Source organism: Falco punctatus, assembly GCF_963210335.1.
Source record: "Falco punctatus genome assembly, chromosome: Z".
Classification (NCBI taxonomy): Eukaryota; Metazoa; Chordata; class Aves; order Falconiformes; family Falconidae; genus Falco; species Falco punctatus.
The window spans coordinates 31980773-32007295 of NC_137586.1; the positions used below are offsets into that span (position 1 = coordinate 31980773).

The 26523-nt window shown below is 40.6% G+C and overlaps 1 long non-coding RNA gene across 1 annotated transcript in view; it reads left to right on the forward strand.

Annotated features, from left to right (window-relative positions):
- Positions 1–18162, forward strand: part of LOC308056501 — a 106579-nt gene extending 88417 nt beyond the window's left edge. The window contains exon 2 of the long non-coding RNA XR_013924859.1: positions 4170–18162. This is a non-coding gene — a long non-coding RNA (uncharacterized lncRNA). The remainder of the gene's footprint in view (positions 1–4169) is intronic.
- The last annotated feature ends 8361 nt before the right edge of the window (positions 18163–26523 follow it).

A 26523-nucleotide genomic window follows, 5' to 3' on the forward strand; every position in this document is an offset into this window, starting at 1 on the left:
TCATACTACTGTGTGCTGGTCATTATAGGAACTTCCAAGATCAGTGCAATTCATTCTAGACTCAAAGTTAATCTCATGGAAAATCCAATCTGTAAATTGAGTAGGTATTAAATTACATTTCTTTGTTAACATTCTCTGTTCTTTTCCTTACAGTAAAAAAAAAAAAACAAAAAACCCAAAAAACAACCCACATTACTTTTCCCCCCCTCTTTTTGTCCCTTCCCTCTCCCCTGTTTCTATTAGTATTACTCTGCTCTCAAATTCACTAGTATGGCAGAGGTTACCTAGGAATTATATGCCACCATTTTCTTCCTAAAACAAACAAACAAAAAAGTCATTGATTAGGTAAAGTCAGAATTTAAAAATATATGAAAACATGTCAGATCCCAAGATGCCTTAGAAATGCTTTTTTTGACAGTTTTTCAGTTATGGCTGTCCAAAAATGTGCTGCCAACACTAACATCTGTAGAAAATATTGCTGGTATTAAAGTTTACTGTAGAAGCAAGCCACTCTGAGTTGATTGCCACTGTACTTTGCAGATGTTTTTTTACCATAGGCCATTCCTAGCAGTTAATTTTGGATAACAAGTAGTTTTTATGAGGGTGTTTTATTATTATTTAATGAAAATTCATTTTGACAAAAAAATAATCAACTATGCTGAATCCAGCGATTGGAGACGCACTCCTGTCAGGACCAAATGTGGTATGTTGAACAGAAATTCCAGAAGTTATATTAAAGAGGCTGAACTAACATCAGGTTATTGCCACCTGTGTTTGCCAGAGAGCCTACAGAAATATGCCTGTGATCATGGTGAGGCAGGAGACTAGCTGTGATTCCTGTGATCGCTAATAGGTCTTGCATACTGTGTTCATCAATAGGAAGTCTGCCACTGCATTCAATATGGCCAGGATTCCATGCTTGTAATTTTGTGATCCTTCTTTACAGCTTGAAGGTAGAATGCTTGCCTCACACACATTTTTTTTTCTGCTATTTCCAAGCTCTTTGGGCCAAGATTTACAGCAGGCATATCTCTCTAAAGAACTGAAACTCTATTTGGTCCAATGCAGCAACAGTCAAAGTGTTAAAATGGCTACATATAAACACAGGTCAGGTAGCAGTTATTACTGCTTCAGAGAATTCCCACAACTGTTTTGAAAAAGTGTTTTCTTCTATACTGCCACTTGCAGAGAATGGTGGTGTGTGTAGTTGGAAGATCACCCAGATCAATAGTTGGCTCCAGGCCTCATGTCACTGGCTGAATTTTGTTTTTTTTGATCATGGGTCAGTTTACGCAGCACCAGACATGCTGGCAACAGACGGGATTCATTTATCTCAAGGGGGAAAAGGACTCTAGGTCACGAGTTAGCAAGGGTCATCGAAAGAGCTTTAACTTAGACTCAGATGGAGAAGAGAATAAAACCAAGCTTGTCAGAGATGAGCCTGGGTGTGGCATGCCAGTGTAGGGGGTGAGATCAACAGCACAGCTGAAGTGCATCTATGCCAGTGCCCAAAGCATGGGTGACAAACAGGATGAGCTGGAAGCCATCATGCAGCAGGAAACCTATGACATAATCACCATCACAGAAACATGGTGGGATGACTCACATGACTGGAGTGTTGCAAGGAAAGAAGGGCAGTGGGGTAGTTCTCTATGTCAGGGAGTGTTTTGACAGCCTAGAGCTGAATGGTGGTAGCAACAAGGTCAAATGTTTATGATTAAGGGTCAGGGGAAGGACAACAAGGTGGATATCCTGGTGGGAGTCTATTATAGCCCACCCAACCAGGATGAAGAGGCAGATGAAATATTCTACAAGCAGCTGAGAGAAGTCTCATGATTGCTAGACCCTTGTTCTCATGGGGGACTTCAGCTTACCAGATTTCCCTGGAAATACAACACAGAGGAGACAAAACAGTCTAGAAGGTAGCTGGGGTGTGTGGAAAATAACTTCCTGAATCAGCTGATCAGTGAGACAGCCAGGGGAGATGCCCCACTGTGCCTGCTGTTTGCAAACAGGGAAGGACTAGTGGGTGATGTGGTGGTGGGAGGCTGTTTTGGGTATAGTGATCATGAGATGATAGTTTTTGATTCTCAGAGAAGTAAACAGGTGGATCAGCAGAACTGCTGCCATAGACTTCCAGAGGGCAGACTTTGGCCTGTATAAGAACCTGGTTGACAGAGTCCCTAGGGAGTCAGTCCTGAAGGGCCAACGGGTCCAGGAAGACTGGACATTCTTCAAGAAGGAGATCTCAAAGGTGTAGGAGCAGACCTCCCCCATGTGCTGAAAGATGAGCCAGTGATGAAGAAGCCCAGCCTGGATGAACAGAGATCTTTGGCTGGAACTTAGGGAAAAAAGGAGAGTTTTCCACCTTTGGAAGAAGGGGCAGGCAACTCATGAAGACTATAAGGATGTCACGAGGTTATGCAGGGTGAAGATTAGAAAGGTGAAAACCTGGCTAAAACTCAGGCTGGCCATTACCATAAAATGTTTTTGCAACCAAAAATGTTTTTGCAAACACATTAGAAACAAAAGGAGGGCCAACGATAAGCTACAACCCTTATTGGATGCAACAGAGAACACTGACACAAAGTATGAGGAAAAAGCTGAGGTATTTAATGCATTCTCTGTCTCAGTCTTTAATGGCAAGACCAGTTACACTCAAGGTACTCAGTCCCCTGAGCTGGAAGTCTGGGATGAGGAGCAGAATGAAGTCCCCACAGTCCAGGAGGAAACAGTTACTGACCTGCTGCTCCACTTGGGCACACACAGTCTATGGGGCTGGATGGGACCCACCCCAGGGTACTGAGGGAGCTGGCAGAGGAACTCACCAAGCCACTCTCCACAAGTAATCAACAGTCCTGGGTAACCAGGGAGGTTCCAGAAGACTAGCGGTTAACCAATGTGACACCTATCCAAAAAAAGGCAGGAAGGAGGATCCAGGGAAATACAGAGCTGCCAGACTGACCTTCGTGCCAGGAAAGGTTATGGGGCAGATCATCCTGAGCACCATCACGCAGCACGTGCAGGATAACCAAGGCATCAGACCCAGCCAATATGGGTTTATAAAAGGCAGGTCCTTCTTGCCAAATCTGATCTCATTCTATAAGATGACCCATGTAGTGGATGTGGGAAAGGCTGTGGATGTTGTCTACCTGGACCTTAGCTAAGCCTTTGACACCATCTCCCACAGCATCCTCCTGGGGAAACTGGATGCTCATGCCTTGGTGTACTCTATGCTGGGTAAAAAGCTGGCTGGATGGCTGAGCCCGAAGAGTGGTGGTGAAAGGAGTTACATTTAGCTGGCAGCCGGTCACAAATGGTGTTCCCGAGGGCTCAGTGCTGGGGCCAGTCCTGATTAATATCTTTATCAATGATCTAGATGAAGGGATCGAGTGCACCTTCACTAGGTTTGCAGATGACACCAAGTTGGTGGAAGTGTTGATTTGCTTGATGGTAGGAAGGCTTCTCAGAGAGATCTGGACAAGCTGGACTGATGGGCTGCAACCGCTGTATGAGGTTCAACAAGGAGAAGTGCCAGGTCCTGCACCTGGGTCACAACAACCACATGCAACACTACGGGCTTAGGGAAGAGCAGCTGGAAAGCTGCCTGGTGGAGAAGGACCCTGGGGGTGCTGGTCGGCAGCCAGCTGAACATGAGCCATTAGTGTGCCCAGGTGGCCAAGAAGGCCAACAGCACCCTGGCTTATATCAGAAACAATGTGGGCAGTGGGACAAGGGAAGGTATTGTCCCCCTGTACTCAGCACTGGTGAGGTTGCACTTCGAATACTGTTGTTCAGATTTGGGCCCTTCACTGCAGGAGGGACATTGCGGTGCTGGAGCTTGTCCAGAGAAGGGCAGCAAAGCTGGTGAAGGGTCTGGAGCACAAGTCTTCTGAGGAGCAGCTGAGGGGACTGGGGTTGTTTAGCCTGGAGAAGAGAAGACTCAGGTGGAACCTTACTGCTCTCTACAGCTACCTGAAAGGAGGTTGGAGGCACGTGGGAGTAGGTCTCTTCTCCCAAATGACAAGCAACAGGACAAGAGGAAACTGCCTGAAGTTGCACCAGGGGAGGGTTAGATTGTATATGAGGGGAAAATTTCTTCACTGAAAGGGTTGTCAAGCACTGGAACAGGCTGCCCAGGGAGGTGGTTGAATCATCATCCCTAGAAGTGTTTAAAAGACATGTAGATGCAGTGCTTAGGGTATTGGTGGACTTGGCAGTCCTGGGTTAATGGTTGGATTTCATGATCTTAAAAGTCTTTTCTGACCTAAATGATTCTGTGATTCTGTAAGTCTACGAGAAACAGTGGTTTCACTTTGCTTTTGATTTGTACTCCTTTAGTGTTGCTCCATGTACTTGTACAACTTTTAGTCCAAGTATCTTAAAATCTAAGAGCAAAATTCAACCATGATTTCAAATGTATTTTGATACAGTATCTGAACTCCTGCTTATAACGCTGTTATATATAGTAGTATATATGTAGTAGGAATTAGCCTCTTTCTATTCTATCAAAACTAGGTCTCACTTCAGCTTCTTGGCAGTTTTCATCGGTCCTGGTTTTTAAACCAGTGACTCTCAGCCCTCTCTCTCATTCCCTGAACACGATGCAGCACCCCAGTTCTTCTTGTCTCAATGAACATATTTAAATTAAATAAATACAAATTCTCAAAATCAGAGTGGTTTGAACTCAGCTTCTCATGTTTTCCTCTGAACATGCCCTTCTCTATTTTGGTGTCAATAATTTCTGTTTTTGTTATGCAGCCTTGCAGCCTGAGACTGTCCTTTCTTCTCATTCTAAGTTACAGCAAAGGTGTCCTGCTGCAGTTGTCCCTGTTTCTGGGTGGGAAGGTGCCTGTCTGTGGGAATTGTTTTCTTGGTTTGCCCTGACATCCGCAACCTCCCTTTCACCATGTTCTTCTCACATATTTTGCTCCTTCCAGCAGATTCAGGCACATCAGTTAAAACCAGACTGTTTTATTTATCACAAAGTTGTTCTCTGTTGCCATTTAGAGATGATTTCTTCAGAATTTAAGTTCAAAGTTTTGCCCACACTACTAGGTGCTTTGATGCTTAATACTTCTACCTTTTTTTCCTCTCTCCCTTTCTGATCACACAAACATCCAAATCATCCATTTATAATGTTCTCCCATTGCCTTTTCCCTCTCCTTTTAATTCCTTGATCTGTGTCGCCAAACTAATTTACCCAGACCCTGCATTAGTCTCAGTCAAATTAATCCCAAAAAGTCTCATCCTGTAGTCTGTCCTGAAGACTACAAAAAATGTAACAGCTAAGTCAAGCTTTGCCATTTTGTTTTTGACTGTGTCCCATATATTGTCTATTCTTTCCTTTATTTCTTTTGCTGTGTGTAGGTTCTAGACTTCAAGCTTACTGAAGGCAAAATCTATGTATTTGTTTTGTGGGGCACTTAATTAATCTGTGGGTAGGACACAAATGTCAAATAGTAATTATTGTTCCAAGGATGGATTTAGTAATACACAGAGGCATTAAATGATGTCTCCCCTTGCTTACTGAGATGGCTGCCTAGGAGGTTTCCAGGAAACGAAGGGAGCAAGGCCTGCAGATGAGAAACTAAACATATTTATGATTAAGAGCTCTCACTGAAATGAAAGGAGTAAATCCGTGATGCAACATTATTTACTGCTTTGAATGTCTGCTGGATCAGGACCTTAGGTTGCAATGTGATAAGCCAAATCTTCCTTGCCAGAGCCCTTTCCAGAACACCTGACATGGCACAAACCCCATTTACTGTCAGTCATTAAGCAGAGCTGTCAAAATTGGTGCGGGAGGATGAAAGAAAAAAAAAAATCAATCTAGCAGTAGTCAAGGGATTCTAACAATAATCTCCTACATGTCACTGATTATTTTCTCAAAGATGCAGGAGATTACTGATTACTTTTAAATTACTAAAGCATGGATCTCTGAACATGGACCCATACTTTTTCACAGAGATGTGGTTCAGTGGGTCCCCACATTTAAAACTCAAAAGAAAACTAATCCAGTATCTAATTCATTCCTGAAAAGAAAACAAATTGGCAATTCGGGCCTTAATTATTTATTTAATGCTTCTTTACCCGATAGCAAAAATTGTTGCTGTAGCTCTTGCTAGACATTAACTGGGAGAAAAGGAAAAAGTAAGTAGCATATTGATTAGGCACAGCCTGGATGCCATGATAACATTATAGCCAACTTTTTGTTTCTTTGATCTTGGTTGCTTAGATAAAATTTTTAATCTGAAAATGTAATAAATAATTATTTCATAAAGTGAATATGATAATGTAACAATAAAAACAATAGCTCACCTTATCATCCCTGACAACATATAATGAGGTTTCTTCACCACCCATGCAATCCTCCAGGATTTAACTCAAATACCTGGATTAAAGTTATACTAGTCTCAATGCATAATTCAAAATTGTCTAATTCATTGGGGCCATTAATTGGCATCAATTACCGGAAATTTCATACTCTAAGGCAAAACTTTCTGTTCAGACTATGCTGAGTTAGAGAAAATAGAATTTCCAGATTCAAGAAGAGAATAAGAAGTGTTCTTTTGTTTTTTGTGCTAGCCACAAAAAAACCCTGCTGTATATTGTTTGCAACCCCCAATATGAAGTCATTTTTTTGAGAGTTCAGACCTTAGAATCTTCTGATGCTGATGCCTGTAGCAAAGTCAGAGATTTCTCAAATAATATGTCTCCTAGTTGTGCACATTACTGTATCTGGGCACTTCTCAGCTGGATATTGCAGATGAAAGCTGAAAAGTGCTAAACAAAGGACATCACTACAGAATGTGGCATTTATTTGCAATTCCAGAAAACATTCCTTGAACAAAACAATCCTTTTTATTCTGCCACACGCTTGTAGCACAAATCTCAACGGAATAACAAGTTAGCACATAGCAAAGCCTTTTAGTAGTTTCAGATCCAAATCTCTGCCTTCCCTGCCATTCTGGGAAAGACTTTTAGGACACCAGAGCCAAAACAGATTTATAGTTCTGTTGCAGTTCCTCAGGTTCAGGCATTTATCTGAACCTTTCCTCTTTTATCTGTTCTGACTATTTTCAAAAGTTTTCAAAAGCTATTGATTGAGTTTTGGCTCTTTCTTGACATGCTTTCACACTCAGATCTGTGTACCAAGCAGATTGATAGCACTGGGGAAAAGGAATTTTAAATCCAACCCCACCCCACTTTTTAAATTTTACCGTAGTGTGAAGTTTATTTTTCTCACTATACTCTAGATTAAATGGGAACTTTCAGTTAAATTTTACATTAGTTTATCTCTCCAATTGAATATTACATGATTCTGCATTTAATGTCATGGGGTTAGCTGTTACCCCATGCATTTGCCCAAGATATTTCCACCATCTTGGTGTCAAAATTCAAAATCAGTGATTAATAAAGTGAAGTAAGTGAAGGAGGAGCTGCAGGTTACTGAAACTGATGAGCATGATATATGAATACCATTAGCTTTTCCTTAAAGAACATTTATATGATTATATGAATGCAAAAAGGCAATGCGGTATTTTAGTCTTTCTCTAGTCACTGGAACACTCTGAAGCAGATGGACTCTGTGACTGATGATTCAATAATTGCACTCATTAAAAATGTTCACGCTTTTAATTTCCCCCCCTCTCACATTCTGTGAAGAGCTGAGGAATGAAATGGTTTTGTCATTGTCAGCAGATAGATAATTGAGTTTGCTTTGATTTCCTGGGGTGCCCCTTCCCCACCCCCATGCTGTTGGATTGACATCTCCAGAAACATAGCAGAACATATGAATCAGACCCAACTGTCTTAAAGGAGAAAAACACTACAGAAAGACTCCTGTGTCCCTCCCAGTGTTAACTTGTGCGTACTCAAGCCAGCAACCTACCTTGGTAGAAGACAGCATGCATTTGCTTTGCTGCCAGATTACTGCACCCCCTCCAGCCCACCCCCCACCCCCACCCCCACCCCCCAATAAAGTTACCTAACTGTGGGGATCAAGGGAAAGAAAAATAATTCTGCCTTGAACATATGCATTGAATGCTTCTCTTGTTTGTTGTTGCTAGAATCAGCCTAATTGTGACAGAGGTGAGAGAGTGTCCAGCTGTGCCAGTGCCTGTTGCTTGGTATTGCAAGAACATGGAATTATAGCAAAAACCAAATAGTCTCACACAGACCTAAGGAAAAATGATAGTGGGAAAAGCAGTGAAAAATATAGCCATCCTGTCTTCTCCGAAGACAAGGATAAAAGTATCTCCCAGCTCTGCTGAAGAGGTGCTTCTTTTTGTTTCTGCCATTAGGACTTAAGTTTAGAGTTTGCATCTAAATTTAAACTGCATAATAGCAAAAGCATTCTCCAAATGAAGTATTACATTCACTCATTCTATCTACCCTATTGTTTGGGCGCCCATTTTCCAGACGCTTTTCTAGGAGCAAATATAGTAGAAGTTGTGCAATCCTTGACTTCCTGACAGTCTCCAGCTGCCTCAGGAGACTCTTACACTATCCATCATTTTTATTTTGCAAATGCCTAGCTGAGATCACAGCATCGTGGTTTTCAGTCTTGTTCAAACACAACATGATAGAACTCTTTGCGACTCTGGTTATGGTCACTGAGGTAGACTTTCATTGCTCCCATACTTAGGTACATTCTGTACCTGTGAGCAAAAGAAAAATATTTTTTCTGCAAGGATGTTCTGTGTCCTTGACTTCCTGAGTACATTTCCTAGGCTTGGGTGCTCCATAACACAATTTCAACCTGCTGTTAGAGTCCCGGGCAGACTACGTAAGTGCTTAGGCACTTCTACAGCCCTCCTTCTTTGTACACACTCTCTTAGACCCCTGACAGCTGAAGCATGCAACACACAGATTTTGACACAAAACACACAGATCTAAAAAGTGTTGGTAGGTCCTCATATCTTCCTTTGCTTCCAGTTCACTGCAGCCTTTTATCATTTGTGTCTGTCAGGTACGAGATTATTACACAGATTTGTGATGTGGGGATTTTCTTCTTCATATATTGTTTCAACAGTTGAAAAAGATGTCCCTGTCATAAAAGCAGACCTTGTTCCTTGTTCACCAACTACCTTTTGTCTTTGTGAACTCCCTGGAGTGTTCACCTTGACCTGACACTTGGGAGAAGGCTGCATCTTCAGACCAGTTCCTTCCCCTGTATCTAAACCACAGTTACTCCTTTTTCTCTTCATGCAGATGAAAATATTCCATACTTTAAAGATCCTTAGCTAACAATCCATCCAGTCATAACTGTGAATGCTACATGCCTCTCTCAAGATGCAATACAGTGCGTTATGTGTATTTCATAAAAACAAACTGTAATGTATAGATTGCACATACTTCTACTAAATCATCACAGCATGGCAACTTCAAATGGGCTTGCCATTTAGCCAGCAAAAGCAAACAGCAGAATTAGAGTGCATGCTTGCACAGAGAGACATGATTTGCACACAATTCAGTAGCACTATACCTTAACTAAATAAATTCAATTAACAATCACAGGAGTTTTTTTAAGTCTCATGCACAATAATGTGGCCACAAATGCTTTGGGAAATGGATCCCTCAATAGTCATTTCTTTCAAGGAACAAGTGGTCTAGAGTATATGGAAGTTCCTAAGTGGATGTCACATACAGAGAGGAGCAGTGTGAAAACCTCAGCAGGCAAGTTGGGGATTCAGGAAGATACCAAAAACTGTCTTTAAATGCACTATTTCACATAATCCGCTACATCCTGATGGCATCAGGAGATGACCATCAGCCAAGGATGCACATCTCTGAGAGGAAAGGTCTGGTTAGAAATGAGGCTCAATGGCAGTCAGACAACATACAGAACAAACAAAAGCTTTCTAGGGAAATAGCCACAAAATGCAGCTTCAGACTTCTTATCTGGAGCTAAGCATACGACTAGATTTTTTTATTATTATTATTTTTTTTTTCACTAGAGTGGATGAACCTAAGTTCATGCACCCTACTACCCTCAAACACTGGAAAGTTTTGGATACAGACCCAGAGCCAAAGCAGTTCACAGTTACCTCTTATTCAGACAAGGTCACAGACACATTGCAAGCAAAACATTTATCTGTCAAAGTAGGATGTTACCTTTTGAGAGCCAAACACAACACGCTAAAGGTCTGTATTTCATTTTGAATGCATGTCTGAGCCCACACTCTAACCCAAATGCATCTTATGTGCGCACTGACTGGCTTCATCCCACAGCACGGGCTCAGGAGCACACCTTCCTGCCATTGTGTCTGCTGTATGTCCTGGAGGATCATTACATAGCCAAAGGTAAATCAAATGTCCTGAAAGTGAGCTGGCACCCTAGGTAGCCAGCTCAGCGGCTTCCCGTAGATGAATATGGTTGTGATACTAAGCCACCAGCCTCCCACATCTGAGAATCCGAGTGCACTGCCCTTGGTCAGTGAGGTGCACGTGTTTTCATCCACTTCTTGGCCCAGCCTGCAAATAACCTTCTTACCTTTCAAGTCCTTCAAAATCCGGCGCTTCATGTTTGCCTGCTTTTCTGGTCTCCCCTCAGAGTCAATAGCAAGACACTGCCCTGCTCACAGAAAGCTGTGAAACATACCATTGGAAATGTGGTAGCTGTAGGGGCAGCATGAAGGAAAGCAGCAAATGGGTAAGACAGGATTTGGCCCTTTTCCACTTTAAGGGAAAATGCTAAGAAGTTGCACAAAACAAAAAATGAACATCGATGCAGTCATTGGGTATCAGGTATTTAAAGGCACTGTTTCTTTGTGAATTCAAGCACTGGAACCACTTTCTTCTCAAACTGTTGGTGCCTCATTGTTCATAATTGGTATCTATTTATTATTTAAATTATTTTTGTGCATCATTGCCTCATGTGAAAGAGGTGATTGCATTTTATGGCCAGATGTGACTATTCTGCTGCATAAATTAGATAGAGGTGAAAAACAAAACCCAAACCAAACAAATTGAGAAACATTGTCCAAGAAGGAAGTGCAAAATGAAAAATATGAAAGCAGTTCTAACAGCTAGTTCTAAAATCAGTATGTGCCAGACCAATCCCTATTACATATTGCATTGCCCACATACACTGTGAGTAATGTGGGTAGCTTTCACAGGGGTCTCAGATGTCACTTTCAACAATTTAGCTGTAACATGGAAATCAAAGCATGTTTATCCTCCTAGAAACTATACTTACCTTTTCTGGGGCAACTGACGAGGGCACATCTTTCAAAGGACTATGCTTTACCCTGAAAGCCCCACAACACAGCTTACCTGCTCAGTCTCCAAAGGCCACCAGTTAAGTAAGTGTTGTTTTGCTTGGGTGTTCTTCCATGGGATTCAGCTCCAGGAATCCACAACATGAACAGAAAGACTGTTTATAACAGCCTTTACAACAAAGGGTACCTGCTACATTTTAGAGTCCCACACCTAAGAAGTTTTATGAAAATATTCTTTGTTCTCAGGATTCCTTCTCCCTATGTCAAATAACGAAAGACTATTGATATCACTTCCTTTTAATGCTGATACAGGACTTCAGTGTTGCTCCTAATTTTTCCAGAAATATTATGCAACTGTAGCATAACCCTGCTCTTTTTTTAAAAAAAAAAAGAATCCCTAAACCAAATATAGTTGCTCTAACTTTTGCAGCCAGTAAAAACACACTATTTTCTTCAGGGCTTGTCACTATTTTAGATAGCTGAAGAAAAAAAAAAATCTTGCCTGGGTGGAAAATTTCTATTGCAACTGATAGCAAATACGGAAAGTCTAATTTGCATATAGATGTTGAAGCTTGCAACAATATACTCCCCTGAGAGAGCTCTTGTTGTTTAACTGTGTACACAGTCTGGCACTATGCTGCCCAGCACCTAATAAAAGCTAAATTAAAACTTTTTTAAAGCTCTGAAGCTGCGAATGTCCTTAAACCACCAATTTGCATTTGCAAAGAAAGAGCAGAACCATACCAAGCTAAGACTCATTTAAGAGGAAAAGCAGAGGGTATGGCAGCAAGGGCAAGAGGGAAAAATAACTTTATTTGAGAGTAAACATCAGTCAGATGTACTAATGCTTTAATTCATGAGCCTAGATGAGCTTTATTACAATGTTGGTATCAAGCAATACCGAGGAGATAAAAAGCAGCACTATGTAAAAGAGAGAGAGACTAACAGGATTATTAACAGGGTTGAAAAGAAAACAGAGCCAGAATGGCTGAATAGTGAGGAGAAGATGAAATGGAAGGTGGAGAGAGCAGAAAAAGAGTGCAAGTAGAAGTCTGAAGTATAATCTACTCTCTCTTTTTTTTTTTTTTTCCCTGTGAATTCTGTTTTTATTTTAGTTTTCAGTGTTGAACACAGACTATGCAGTGAAAAAATTATATGATACTGTGCCAAGGGAAAACTAAGGGCTGGCAGGGGAAAAAAACAAGTTTGCTGTCATGATTTCATTAAATAAACTAAGTTATTATTTTAAGGAAAGCTTATATAATAAATATAAAGGATAAATAACAGTGTCAGAACTAGAATTTGCACAAATTTTAAGTTGGTCAAAAGAAAATCCATGATTGGTATTGGAAGGTTTTGAATTTTAAGAGCAGCAGAAGAACAATATAAAAAGCACAAAAGTTACCACACTGTCTGATAGTTCTAGATTCCCACTGACCCACACTGCAGCAAATTACACACTGTTCAATGAATTCTCCCACTCTGATTTTCAATTCAGTTCTCCCAACACCTGCTCAAATAAATAATGTCTTTTGGACTTCTGTTTGAACAGCACTTGTAGCCTTAAGTAGGACTTTGAGACTGAACACAAAAAGAAGTGATTGAGAGCCTGAAATATGGAAAGAAAGGGATGCTTTTACAGCTTTGCCCTGCCGTGGAATGAAGAATGGAGCCTTTTTAGATGTGTGATTCTCCTTTACTTCATGAATTAGCAATACAGTTAAAGGAAGCATGTCATCTTTACCTGCCAATCCTTTTTAGGGGTTATACTTCCTCTAGTCTTGTCTTTTACAGTGTGTTTCCTCCTTACTACCCAGTATTAGGGACCATCTGGATGAGAGGAAACTAATGTTTATCACATATCATTTGATTTAAATTTTATTCACGCAAATGCTGTGAGTGGAATTACATTTATATAACTATCTAAAACTGAAATTATCTTCTCACTATTCCTTTCACTTATCCACCCCTATGTTTGACAAGAGGTATTTGCCCCTTAATCTTTTTCACTCAGGTTTCTAGCTCTGGTAACATAATGCTGTCTGTCATGCTACTGCTTATCTCCAGGGAGTTTGAATAATTTCCAAAATTAGTGTTTCCTGGCTAGTGTCTAGAAAGTTCACTTAATCATTTCGTCAAGCATTTGCAGGAATGGTGAAATTAGCATTTATAATAACATATTCTAAAGGAACAAGGAGCTCTGCTTACAGCCTGGAGGCTGTTTGATAGTGGGACTATGAAGCTCTGCAGATTTAGCAATCTGTAGGAGCTATAGGAGAGAAAATAAAGCTTCCATCAGGGAGTGAGGGTCAGATCCACCTGTGAATCTGTATGATGTGTATGCATTACTTTGGTTTATATATATATATATATATATATATAAAGATCATTTGACTCAAATCTCTGGATCACTCACTGTGTTCTGGTTCACATCACCAATCAGTTGCAAAGTACATGAACTGCTTTTCTTTCAGGCAGGGCTAAACCAAAAGTGCTGGTCTGGGAACACATCCAATGTGCTCAAGCTGCTGGTGGACATTCGATCCACGGGACCAGACAGCACACAACTTGAAATAAACTCTCCTGATATACTTATTTCATGGGCATTCAACCCTCCGCAGCTGCTGTTCAGCACTTTAGATTCACTCCTGCAGGGCTGCGCTAGACAGAAATGCAACTATCTTATATATTCATTGAAACAAGCTGAGCTCTGGACATGATAGATGCCAAAAGCATTGATGGCCCTTGCAGGAAAATCCAAAGTCATTATCTCCGTGGCTTTTCACAAATATCAGACACAAAGTAATGAATCATTCATTTACTCCTTTAAAGCAGTTTTATTTTGACTCTATTTAATCATGTAAAAACTAAATCTGTTTTTCCCTTCAGTGCATTAAATATGCAGTCTCTTATAGATTGCATGTTGTGCTAATTTGGGATCATACTAGCCAAAGAAGTCTGTATGTTATTCTATTTGCAGAATGTGCTGACCTTGAGGAAATTTATTTTAACCCTGATGAATTTGTTGGTCTGGGGATAATTCATGGGCATCAGAATGTTCACAGATAAAACCACTGTTTTGACCTTCAAAGTGCTCGTCACTAACGTGTCATTATGCAAGTTGGGAACTTTTCAGTCCCTTCAAAATGCATCACTAAGAGCATCCTCTTTGCTTGTCACTCTATATTATTCCTATCTGAATGTCTTTATTACCTCCTCATTTTCATAGCATCATATGCAAATATCTCATGCCCACCTTCAATGCCCTTCACAACTATAACCTTCTTTTAATTTTTTTCTTTTTTTCTTTTCTTTCCTTTTTTTTTTTTTTTTTTTTCTTTTTCTTTCAGGTCTATAGTGCTAAATTCTTGAGTGACTGAATGTTCAGTGATACCACAACTCTATGCTTCTGTACATAATAGTCTCCTTTTCTCTTCCCTGGTACTAGTTCCTGTGGCAAACCATACCATATTATATCCTGCTGTCATTCCCTGCATAACTATGCATCACAGTTGCATGGTCTGCTGGGAATTAAACACAAATCTTACCAGGTGCACTGCAGTCTGACAGAGATGCTATTTAGTTAGTTAGTTAAGGAAAATAAACTAATTCAGACTGAATTGTTAGTGCACAGAAGTATTCAAATTTGCTCTTGCCACACTTCCTCCTTCGTGCCTGCTGTTTGCAATAATCACTTCTGGTCTCTGTTTCATGTTAGCTTGCATGTTCTTTGGGATTGAGGGTTTTTTTATAACAGTGGTCATCAAACAGTACAGATGGCATTTCTGGGCAGTGCTATCAATCCAACAGTAAACCAGGTACTGACACTGTATGAATTCTAATTCTTGGTTTGTCTAAATAGGTTAATCATACTATATTGTTGACACATCCCCTCTGAATACAGCATGTAAACACTTATCTCTGAGTTTAGTGGTCTAAAGAGTCACAGAACATTGTATTTGTTTACATCCACACTCTTCCATTCTGAAAGAAAGTGGCATGTTAGGAAGCCTGGCCCCTGGCAGGGTTTTTTGTGTTGGCACAAAAAGTGAGCAGTTAATGACACTAACATGGCAAAAGTTTGACTGTTTAAAAAACAGTGAGGCTATCTGAGAAGAAAAAAGTGCATATAGGCACATATTTTCCACCCCAGCAGACTAAGGAGCCTTTATTACTGCCCTTAGAAAGCCCACACAGAAAAGTGATGAGATCCAGAGCTGAGGGAGTGTTGAAACATTGTCTATTTTGCCAATGTCTTTTGATACATTTCTTAAAACCTCTCTTCCTCCCCTAAAGAAAGATTGTTAAAATCAAGGACTTAAAAAAAAATAAAATATCTGTAGTATTGTTCTAGATATTTTACTGAGGGGAAAGTAATTAAAATGATGAGTTTTGTCCCTGTGTTGAACTGGGATTGTTTCCTCCAAGCTTTAAGATAGGTTCACTAAGCCTTGAGAAACTAGAATATGAACAAAAAAAGTTACTGGCTGGTAATAGGAACAGGCTGAATTTGCCCTGTAATTTGGTATTATTTCTATTTATTGATAGAATTGAAGGCTGATTAATTTTGTCTAAAAAGTAGAGGCCAGTTAATACATTCAGATATTCAGATTTTGCTGTATTCCATACATGTGTAGATACATGTATGTATTTTTTAGACAAAAGAATTTGCTCTAAATTAAAATCCTGATTTTCTGAAATGTTATAAAAATAGTATGATTTGCATAAAATGAATACTAAATATCCAGATATTTTACCTTGCAGTTTCTTGGTTTGCCCTGTTTAGGAAATTTCCTATGTGTTAGTTCTCAGCACACAAACTAGTGTCTGCCAATCAAAAAGCAGAAATCAAAGAAAACAAGATACAGAGCCATAGCCTGCTTTCCCATTAGCATTGAGAGAACCTGTGGTGGTGTGTTCCCTCCCTGCCTCCTGCCCTGACCTTTGTTTCTGTGGCAAAGCTCAAGTGATAACCGCCAGTGCTAGTAGTAATAGATGCACCTGACCATGATGGCTGTATCCCACTCAAAGTGGATTCAGGGGAGACAAACAACAACACGATAGCTAAGGACTAATTAAACAATGTGCCCACCTAACAGCACTTGTCAAGGTCTGACTAAAGCCAATTTTGAAAGAAACTAACTTCTGTAGTTGGTGTGCAAATATGACTATGCACCAAGTGCCTTACTCCATGAGCAGTGGGCAGTGCAGAGCCAGCGGAGCTCTCCTGCACAGCAGAAGGCTGCACACCACGATCTTCCATTGAGTAGGGACACCTCTCAAGGTTATTCCTCAAGGCTGAGAGATTTCTTGCTGAAACAGATTCTTGGTAAGTGGTTAAAAGCATGCTAAACTTTGAAATTGTAGCCAAGTAGTATAAAGGACTGATTGTGCACGTATAATCCTCTAGATATAAACTGGTGACCAAGTCTGAGACTAAGTCTGGATCTAGCTGCACCCAAAGTCCTCTCTGAGAAGGAGATTAGAATGCAGAGGGGTCCTTTCTGAACCTCATGACTCAATGGGAGGATCTCCCAAACGGTTTTGTCTGACCTTGTCCTCTGTGCAGTAAATAATCAAGTATACCTTGCCATTGACTCTTGTTAAGCCACTGTCACATTTACTATCAAACTTTGTTAAGTTGCTGTTTTATACCAATAAACATATTGCTGCTTCTCTCTTACAAGTGAAACGTGTCACTCCTTTCGTGACAGCACCTTCATTTGGATTTAGTTACAAAACTCCTATGAAAATTTATATTAATTCACTCATCTGAGTGAAATGGATTTGACACGTGTGAATACCTGCATACAGGAAAACTAGATAAGAATCCTTTTATATTAAACTAAGAATTGTATACATGGACAGTATATGAACCTCTTTTTCTTCAGGTTCTTTTGCACACAGCCTTTTACAGTCAATGTAGTGAAAAAAAAGTAACACCTTCTTCAAAACAGCTTTAGGAACAGGGAGTTAAGACAAAGTAAAGAAATCTTGTTATTGAGTCGAAAGAATGAGTATTGTTGAATCTCCTAAAAGGAGCGTCCATGTCCAGAAAGATCCACTAAAGTCATAATCAGATCATGCGCATCATTAATAATGCCAACATATGCACGAGTGACATAGATAAAAGCTCTTTGAAGAGCAGGGTCTTTCCTATGGAAGATTTTTTCTTAAGTTTTTCTTCATGTCAGTGACATTGTTAAAAGGAATTGCTGAATACTTTGCTCAGATAAATCTTGGGATAAACCTTACCTGTTAATGAAACATAACATGAAATGAAAAAGTTAAGCTGCCAGAAAAAGTGAGCTGCATGTTACAACAAAGGTTTTAGGCACAGTTCATTTGAGATTATCATGATTGTGTTATACCTAGCATAAATTTTACTGAAAATGTTTTTAACTATTTTTTTCCTTTCAAAATGGGTAGGATCAGGTGTTTACAGCAAGGCAAAGGCTAATTACATTGGTAATTACATCAGTAATCCTCTTCCTGTTTTGTACTATTCATGTTGCACCTGTATAAGACTGCCCATCAGAAAGCTTCCAGTTGCATAGTGGATGTTTTTAATTTTGTCTGCAGGTCTAAGAAAATTCTGATTATTCTGCAACTCAGGACTTGAAACCAGGGCTAGGAAAGAAAAACAATTATTTTCTGTAATAATGCATAACTATGTGAGAAGATGCCAGGAGAGTTAATGGACAACTTTATAATTTCATTCAATTTTTTCATGAGTGATATAATTTAGATGTAAAACGGAATATGTTGTTAAACCCACCATCATACTTACACTTCTCATCATTTCTAGCACCCTGGTGTCTGCAACATAGCCATTGTTCTCCAGACCTTTTCTCTTGTAAAACCTCTTGATTTTTGGCCAGTAATTTAGGAAAAGTTTTGCAACTGTTTTGAGCAAAATCTTTTCTGTACACTTGAAGATGATTAAAGAAAAAAAAAGAAAAAAGAAAAAAAGATATTGTGCCAAGTGAAAATATTATGGTTGCCCAGAACTGCACTTAAAATTAGCATACCTCTGAAACTTGCTATGAAGACAATTCCGGTACAGCTTCTTTGGAAAGCTTGGAGAAAAACTACATCTCGGTCAAAACATGAGAAAAATATAGAATCACAGAATCATAGAATATCTCAAGTTAGAATGGACTCATAAGGATTATCAAGCCCAACTTTCTTCTCCTTGTAGGACTACCTGAAACTAAGCCATTAGGGCTCAAGTGCACCCTCAATAAGTTTGCAGACATACCAAGATGTAGGGGAATGTTGATCTGCCTGAAGGTAGGAAGGCTGCTCAGAGGGATCTGGACAGGCTGGACCGATGAGCTGAGGCCAACTGTATGAGGTTCAACAGGGCTCAGTGCCGGGTCCTGCCCTTGGGTCACAGCAGCCCCACACAGCGCTACAGGCTGGGGCAGAGCGGCTGGAAAGGGCCTGGTGGGAAAGGGCCTGGGGGTGCTGGTCGGCAGCCGGCTGGGCATGAGCCAGCAGGTGCCCAGGTGGCCAAGGAGGCCAGCAGCACCCTGGCTTGTGTCAGAAGCAGTGTGGCCAGCAGGGCAAGGGAAGGGACTGTCCCCCTGCACTGGACACTGGTGAGGCTGCACCTCGAACACTGTTCAGTTTGGGGCCCTTCACTGCAGAAAGACATTGAAGTGCTGGATCATGTCCAGAGAAGGGCCGTGAAGCTGGTGGAGGGTCTGAAGAACAAGTCTTATTATGAGGAGCGTCTGAGGGAACTGGGGTTGTTTAGTGTGGAGAGGAGGAGACTCAGGTGGAACCTTACTGCTCTCTACAACTACCAGAAAGGAGGCTGTAGGCAGGTGGAGGTCGGTCTCTTCTCTCAAATAACAAGCAACAGGACAAGAGGAAATTGTGCTAGGGGAGGTTTAGATTGTATATTAAGAAAAATTTCTTCACTGAAAGGGTTGTTAAGCATTAGGACAGGCTGCCCAAGGGAGTGATGGAATCACCATCCCTGGAGGTCTTTAAAGAACATGTAGATGTGGTGCTTAGAGACACGGTTTAGTGGTAGACTTGGCAGTCCTGGGTTAAGAGATGGACCTGATGATCTCAAAGGTCTTTCCCAATGTAGACATTTCTATGATTCTACATGACTGACAGCATCATCCAGATGCTTCTTGAACTCTAACAGGCTTGGTATCATGACCACTTCCCTGGGAAGCCCTTTCCAGTGAATGATCACCCTCTTAGTGAAAAAAGATTTCCTAATGTCCATTCTGAACTTCCCCTGACACAGCTTCAGTCCATTTCCTTGTGTCCTGTTGCTGGTCATCAGAGAGAGGAGATCAGCACCTCCCACTCTGCTGTCTCCCTTTAAGAATTTGCAGACTGCTAGAAAGTTATCTCTCAGCCTTCTCTTCTCCAAGGTAAACAGAGCAAGTGACCTCAACCTTTCCTCATAAGTCTTGCCCTTGAGACCAGTCTGATGTCCTTCTCATACTGAGGCACCCAAAGCCATACACAGTACTCAAGGTGGGGTCACACCAGTGCAGTGTAGAGTGCGACAATCACCTCCTTCGACTAGCTAGCGTTGCCGTGCTTGATGCACCCCAGGACACAGCTGGCTCTTTTGGTTGCCAGGTCACAGTGCTGACTCATATTTAACCTGCCGTCAACGAAAACCCCCAGGTCTCTGTCCATGGGACTGTTCTCCAGCTTCTTGCTCCCCAAATTGTACGTTTAACGAGGATTACCCCATTCCAGGTGGAGAATCTGGCAGTTGCTTTTGTTAAATTTCATACGGCTGGTGACTGCCCAGCTTGCTAGCCTATCTAGATCTTTCTATAAGTCCTCTTTACCTTCAAAAGGTCCACAGCTCCTCATAGTTTAGTATCATTGGCAAACATACTTAATGTACTTTTGATCCCTGTGTTTACAATTTATAAAAGCATTAAAGAGCACTGGCCCTAAAACTGAGCCCTGGGGAACCCCACTGGTAATATTTCTCATATACATTTATTATGTCAGGCTTAGTGGAGAATCAAAGTTTAATTTTTATTTCTATTTAAAGGAAAATTCTGACCAGGTCTTCCTATTGTTATTCCAGCATCATGGACATCTTTCGGATGACCAAAATTATTAACCAAGTAACATTTCCAAAGTCTGTAGTTAGATATAGCTAGAGGGGGGAAAGGGGAAAAAGAAAAGGGACCAAGGGTTGATAAAGAAAAAAAGAAACAAAACCCAAATCAGAGTAATTTCACCACATGCTACTAGTTCCCGCTTGTACCTCAATGTCCTAGAATCTTTAAGTTTGCTTTATTTTCTCCAAAAAGACTGGCATTCTTAGCTCATTTTCAGAAAGTTGGGCTAGCTATTTTTGGAAATACTCGGTCTGAAGTCTATGAAACTGAAATTATTCCATGTGATCTGATACAGATAATAGAAAATTATCAGTAGATAACAGATCACTAATTCTTCCACATTCAAGGAAAAAATAAAACATTGTTTACAAATGGGTAGAAGACTCAATGAAAGAATTTCCCTGAATTTCCTTGAATTTTGTTGCTGCTATTACCTTGACTGCACTAGAAATTAGTAAATCATGCAAAATACTCTAAACTGTCCTCCATACAGAGAAACGGAAAAAGAAGAGAGAGAAGGATATGGAGAGGAAGAGAGAAAGGAGGAAGGGGGAGGTGAAAGGAGGAAGGGAGAAGGTGGGGCTGTAAAGTTGTAATTTGCAGACTTTCTGTGTATTGGGTTTGCAGGGCAAGGTTTTGGTAGCAGTGTGCCTAAAGAGGTGACTTCTGTGAGGAGATGCCAGAAGCTTCCCACACGTCTGATAGAGCCAGTGACAACCAGCCCCAAGACAGACCCACAGCAGGCCAAGGCTGAGCCCATCAGCTATGGTGGTAGTGCCTCTGTGAAAAAGCATTTAGGAAGCAGCAGCCAGAATCAAGGAGTGAGAGCATGTGAGAGCAACAGCTCTGCAGACACCAAGATCAGTGAAGAAGGAGGGGCAGGGGGTGCTCCAGGAACAACAACAGAGATGCTCCTGCAGCCTGTGCCCTGCAGCCCATGGAGGTCCACAGTGGAACAGATCTCCACCTGCAGCCCACAGAGGACTCCACACTGGAGCAGGTGAGGCCCAAAGGAGGCTATGACCATGTGGAGAGCCTGCAGCAGAGCAGGTTTCTGGCAGGACTTGTGACCCCATGGGGGATCTATGCAGGAGCAGTTTGTGGAGACTGCAGCCCATGGGAAGGACCCATACTGGGGAAGTTCATGGAGGACTGTCTCCCATGGGAGGGACCCCACACTGGAACAGGGGAAGAGTGTGAGAATGAAACAGCAAAGACAATGTTTGATGAACTGATGGTAACCCTCATTCCTCATCCCCCTGTGCTGCTGAGGGGGGAGGTAGAGAATCTGGGATTCAAGTTAAGCCTGTAAAGAGGGGTGGGTTGTGGGGGGAAGGTGTTTTAAGATTTGTTCTCATTAGCCTACTCTGACTTCAGATTTGTGATAAATTAAATTCATTTCCCCAAGTCAAGTCTGTTTTGCTTGTAATGGTAATTGCTGAGTGATCTCCCTGTCCTTATCCTAACCCATGGGCCTTTCATTATGTTTTCTCTGCCCTGTTCAGCTGAGGAGGGGGAATGATAGAGCATCTTGGTGGACAACTGGAGTCCAGCCAAGTGCAAGCTATGACTCTCTGAAACCACAGCAACAGAAGTGAACTGAAGAGATTAAATTAGAGCGTCACTCTGTTTATGATCTTACACAAAAGACCCTAGCACTTTCAAGTAGATGAATACTGGATTCCCACATCACAACTTAGAAAATTGTCAGTTAAGTGACATGACCGAGATGACACAACAGTTCAGTGCTGGATCCAAAATTCAGACCTTCTCAGTCTGCCTGGTAGGTAAGACTTGCCCACCTCCCATATCATTCACCAAGTCATTTAATTGCTTTTCCCAGACTATCTGTGAACTGGAGCTGTTATAGAGACTGGTGGGATACAAACACATGGGAAGGGTTCAACTGACTCTTTAATTGATTGATTTAAAAATGCAAAGTATTATCATAGAATCTTTTCACTGCAAATGATCTTTCTGACTAGAGTGAAACTTGGCAAAATGGGAGAGGAGCAGAAAGTATTTGTCCTTTATCTCAGGCTTTTCTACAGAGCCCAGAAGACCTAGTCAAAAAATAATCATGGCTTTTTTTCACTAGAACTGGCATTAGAGATACTTTTCCTGTTGAAGGCTGGAGGCTCAATCACTGACCTACACCAACCTTCCAGCCACAGTCTAGAGAACATGGTTCGGTGCAGACACAGACTGTTTTGCACAAGCTTTCCAAAAGGAGTTAGGATCAACTGGCACTGAGATTTCCTGACTTTTTCAGTTCCATAGCTAAAGCATCTCCAAAACATATGCAAGCTGCTCTTGAGCATCATGGACAATAAAGAACGACTCCCAATTGCAATAACATAATATATTAAGAGCCAGTTTCCATAACAGATTGTTACGGCTGAGAGAACAGCACTTTCTATGTCTTTTTTAAATAATACTATCCCTTTATTAGTTCCTTTTGAGGAAGCTTATTCCCCAACTTTTAAATAAGCTAATAAATAGTATTATAAACAAAAGTGTGCACTTTTACAGTCACCTATGCAAGGTCAGTTTTTTTTTTTTTAAAAAAAAAGACTGTGCATACAGATCACTATATATCAATTACTGCATGTGCAAACTATTTGTGTATACAAAGTATTAATTAACCTTTCAAATTCCATCTAATTGAGCAAGAATTAGATTTATAACAAAGTGACTTTATGTGCATATATATTTATAAGTAGCTTGGTTTTGCAGTTTTGAATATGTGGCTCATGATGTGTGTGGTAAATAAAGTCAAGGATGGGTAGCATGTCATTGGTAGAAAGAAAGAAAGACTTCCAATGACTCCAGTGTTATGATCTGAAGAACTGATCTTGGTCATCAATTCTTTTTGATCTCCCAATGTAGCAATCTCAAAACACCAACCTGTTTAATTTCTGAGATCATCTGTTTTGTGTTATAACCAGCGTAATTGTGAAAACTGAAAAAAATATAAATAGTCAGGAACAGTTCTGTCTTTTGGAAGTAGGAAGATAACTGCATTGACATGCCTTTACTCACGCTGAAGTGTCCTTAAACTAGAAGTTGATTATCTTCTAGAAAAAACAAACTAGTGTGTTGGCTTAATGCCAAAGGTCAGCTTGAACTGCACCAATACAAAAGACAATAATGATTTCTACCACATGTTGTTGACCATTCTGGACAGTGACTTGCAGCAGACTCTCCACTACTTCTGTTTTATAATATATCTCTTCCAGTGTGCCTTTCTTTCACAGCCATGCAAGAAAAAAACAAGTGTATTGAAACATGCTCTTTTCAAGGCTGCATTATCTCCCCAGATCTTTATATTGCACTCAGAGAGCATGTATGAATCATCAAGAACATCTGCCTCGTGCAATGAACTGCAGTGAAAAAATCTTAAAGCCAACACGAACTCCAAAATAACAAGTTGATAAGGGGTAACTAGCAACTATTAGTTTTTTGGAAGTCGTTTTAAAATGTACCTCCCAGAGATGAGGAATAACTAAACTATAGCCCCCAATTCATGGATGATCTGATAGAAAATTAGGATTTCTGCCTCATAAAACATCTCAGGATTTTTGACTTACAAGAAGGGATTATTCATGGAAAAGGAACTCAACAAAAACAAACAAACAAACAAACAGACCCAGATTCTCACAGATTCCAGGAGGGAGTGTCAGAAATACCTGACTTGCAGAAATGCAAGGCAGGACTGCCCCACAGCCACAGGAACTAAGCATACAAAATATGTTGCACACACATGGTAGAGCTGCCCAGAGCTTGGCCTCATGGGCATCTGAGATTCCTGGTTTATTGACAATCCTAAGGAAAGACACCTGAAAGCTTAAGTCCTAGAAGATCGCCTAAGGAGCTGGGCAAATGAAAGGAAAACGTGAGAGTCTGTCCGAATTAGTTGTATTGTTCTAAAAGCCCTTCAGTTCCCACAAGATAGTGTTCCTCACTGCTAAGAAAGTGTTTTAAAATCAGGAAAGTCCCAACAAGCTGCAGTTGTGAGAATTTAGTTAGAAGGGTCATTGAGATCCTCTAACTGAACATGCAAAACATTCTGTTACTATTTGTATGAGCAAGCAAGGTAAAATTTCAAATCTCTATAGGAGAGAGAGAACTAAGCACACAAGAAAATTACAAAGAGGGATTTTTCTGCATTTCCTAACAATCTATTAATAATACTTTAGATACGATCATATGATGCTATACAATGTGCAAGTCCTAGTGTTTAGATAATTAAAGGAACATTTTAGAAATGCATTCTGGCTAGCAGGGAGGGATTATGCATGGATTGGTTTTAATCTTCAAAAGATCAGATATAAAAAAAATTAATCTCTCTATTGCTTGTATTTAACCTGATATAACTGACATGTTTTCATCTAAAAATATACAAATACCTTATATATCAAACAACTAGTTTGCAAATTTCCACCAGAAAATCTTCACAGTACTAAGATAGCAAAGCAGGGAAAATGTCTTACTAAAAGAATCAGCAGTTTTCTGCAGGTTTGCTTAGATTTCTCTCTACAGGAACTATGTCTAATTCAGATTAAAATGTCATTGATTTCCCTGTAGGATCTCAGAGAATCTGCAAAGGCCCTTTCCTGCAGGGATTTTCACTTGTCATTGGTCACCACAGCACATCAAAATGGTGCGTACATTCTGTGTGATTTGATTAAACATAATTATGCAAGTTCAGAAACACACTTAAAGGATTGTACTTCAATCAACCCTTTGCTCTACCTTTTAACAGTTATCCACATCACTTCACACTATGTTTATATGGTAAATAGCAGATACAATGCAACTGCACACAGAAAAGACATGCACAAAATGGAAGCACAGGGAAGCAGATATACTCTGAGCCCTTAAAATAATTCAAGACACAGAGTAACAGTTAGGTAAGACTTTGTGCAATAGCAAAGAAAAACCTAGTTTTAAATTAAAAACCCTTTTGCGGCCATAATCTCCCAATTTTTCTCTGATTTTCTTTTTCAACAAGAATACTTTTTCTTTGTGATTATCTGCACTGTAAACCATCAACTGCTGTTTTTTGACAGCTGAAGAAAACCCTTGCCAGAAGTACTAAAACATTGCTTTTTGGCAATCCAGGTGAAATGAAGAAGCTTTTTGCAAAGTTCTAATATGACCATTAAAAAAAAAAAAAAAGAAAGAAAAAAAAAAGATACCAACATGCATGAAGATCCACAACTGTTTGCTTCATAGGGCCCCTGTGAGGCAGCCTTGAAAGCAACCTTCAGCATCTGCTCCTCCAATTTGCATAAGTAATTGGTAAGTGATTAGGAGCACAAGCTGACAAAAACAAGCTCAGCGTGTGATGGAGTGGGCTGATTCTCTTGCTTCAAATTACAGTGAATTTCAGAAAGATTTTGAAAGAGTGATTATTTATTTAAAGAGTTTATGACCTTCAGGTTAACAGACATCCATGACATGTCTCAAGAGTTATGTTCCTGTGGGTGATAAAACTTCAAGCAATGAACACAGAGCAGGGGACAGAGCTTTCACTGCAGTCAGGGAAAGTTTTTGGGACTTATTTCCACAGAAGAACACCATGACCTCTAGTTCACCCTACAAAATGCACAGGTTCAAAGGCTGAATTCATTCTTACCAAGCAACCTGATGGGATGAGAAGAAACAACGTGAAAAAGGAAGCATGCTAGGCTACCATTTACTCCAGGGAAGAGAAAGGACTGCGTCAAAATTATTATACTAATCCACAAGGTTTGGGACTGATACCTTCAGTCAACCCTGGCAAGTTCATCAGCAAAAAATGGATTTTAATTTATTCTTTAAGCTTCCTCTTTTCTTGGTTCTGTCTAGTCAAGGTGTGCTTTCACTTCAGAGTTATCCCTGTCACTGACGCTTCTTTTTTGCACAACATTCAGCCTCACTGGAATGCCAGCACCATACAGCAGCATCAGAGCCACTCTGGATTCCTCAGCTGGAGCTGCTCACATGATACTGAGACAACTGGGCTGTGACCCCAGCTTTTTGTTCAAACATAAAAAAAACCCAAACTTAATTCCTTGCTGTGCCTCACAGCGACAGCCTTTTCCTCCCGCAAGGGTAGACTTCAAGGAGTCACACATGTAGCTGTGCCATTCAGCCAAAGCAGACCTTTCTCTGTGCGTAAAGGATCTATAGCTGGG